Source organism: Suncus etruscus, chromosome 2, assembly GCF_024139225.1.
Source record: "Suncus etruscus isolate mSunEtr1 chromosome 2, mSunEtr1.pri.cur, whole genome shotgun sequence".
NCBI classification, from domain to species: Eukaryota; Metazoa; Chordata; class Mammalia; order Eulipotyphla; family Soricidae; genus Suncus; species Suncus etruscus.
Genome location: NC_064849.1, coordinates 71,330,917 through 71,333,101, shown reverse-complemented (window position 1 = coordinate 71,333,101; position 2,185 = coordinate 71,330,917).

Here is a 2,185-nt window from a genome sequence, read left to right as displayed (position 1 = left end):
TTTGACTAAAATTTTATGCAAGGCTAAAATTTTATATAAAAAAGAATGTTTAGGATGTGTGAGATATGTCTAATTCCCCCCACTGTCTTTTATCAGTGAATTTATCGATAATGTATGATCTATGATTTCTAGTTTAATTTTCTTGAGGTGAAATGTGATTATAAAAACCTTACAAAGTACATATTTAAAGCTAATTTTCTAAAGTTTTACTATTTACTTCTACATAGTTATTCAAAGTTATTTGAATAGCAATTTTTAACAACCAACATCTACTGAGTTTTTCAAAAGCACTTGACATGGTTTTCAAGGAAATCATCCATTTACATTTTATATTTATGTGTTCCTGTTTTATTATTCAAAATGTAATTAAGCCACAGAGATAGCTCAAACAGCTAGAGCACTAAAAAGGGAGGACCAGGTATATTCCCTGGAATTCCAGTTCCCACAAGCAGAGAGGGGAGAAGTGCCTAGCAATCCTGGGCTTGACCCTTAAGAAATCTGTAAATACAATTACATTACTTTGAAACTGGAAAAAAATATGTAATTGACTAGCAATACCTTTGTAATCAATTTAACATAATTGAATGAAATGATGTTCAAATGAAATGAATAAATATGTGAATAATTCCAACTTTTACTAAGGGGACTATGCTAACAGTAGACTAGAATAATCAACTAAGGTCAAGAGCTCAAAAGTCTAGAAAATATGTTGTGCAGAAAGGATATCTACACTCATTACTGGCACCTCATGATCGCCTTAGCACTGCCTGCCAGGAAGAAGCCCCAAACAACAATAAGCCAGAAGAAGCTCCTAAACACCACCAGAAGTAGTCCCAAAACAAAAGCCATCCCACTGTGGGTGCTGTGGGCAACGTTACACATTTACATCCATTCCCTGGGAAGAAAAGGAAAGTGTTGGTATGTGACTAGAATTTCTGACTCTCAGAGACAATCAATATAGGCATACCCAACAAATATTTGTTGAGCCCCCCTGCTATGAGGTAGGTGCTACCTACATTGCAGAAAATGAATAAAAGATGATATTTACTCTTGAACATTTTAGTACAATTACTTTCTGAGGCCCTGTTTCATTTATGTAACAGAGCACAGATAGAGTTGCTATCTCCTTTAACCCTGAAAGGCTCTTGATGTTTGTCTGGATTCTGGCAGGTACTGAAGAATGGTGAGCAATTCACTGAGGTTCTAAGGTTATTGTTGGATGATTTATGACTCATCAGTCTTTGGTTGAAAGTCCCCTGTCAAATTCATTTCTTAACACCGACAAATATGAGGTTGAATTGTAAAATAGGTTCCATTTAATCCAATTTATTTCATGTAGCAATGCTCAAGGATGCATGAAGGGGCCTGTGTTATAAGAGAAATTCTTCCAAAGAACAGTTGAGATGGAAATTACCCTAGGAAAAAACACAGGAGTGCAGAGCATTGCTCTCCTTCATCTCATATACAGTCATGTCGCTAGTTCTGTCACTCAAACTGTCCATTTCTTCTCCTCACTTTATATCACTGCTTAAAAAATGACTCCTAATTTCCTGACAATTCCCCTATCCTTCTCCCTGACCCAAATCTTTTACCTCTAGTCTAATCTATCCCGAATCCCTTTAAAAGTTCAAAGATCAGAGCTTTATTTTTATTTTGTTTTTAGAATTATACCTGGCTATGGTCAGGATTTACCCCTGGCTCTGTGCTCAGGAATCACTCCTGGAGTGGCTAGGGAATTTATGTGGTACCAGGGATTGAATTTAGGCTGGCCACATGCAAGGCAAGCACCATACCTGTTATACTATCACTCCAGCCTTGAAAATTCTCATTTTATAGTCCATTATGACCCTCTCCAACCTGGAGGATAGTAGCTGAGTCCTTCCAAATTCACATAATATAAATTTACCCTATTTTGACAGCGTTATTCCAAATCCATTCATATAGTATATCTTCATATATCTATATTTATTCTCTAGACACACACATTATTATATTATTTCCTACAATATAATCTGTGTTTTTTTTTATGAAAAATAATATTGGGACCAGATTAATAGTAGGGCATGTACCTTGCATGCAGCTAACACAGGTTTAATCCCAGCATGTGCCTATATGGTTCCCTGGGTCTGCCAGGAATGATCCCTGAATCAAAAAAATAAAAAATAAAAAGAAGAACTCAACTAAT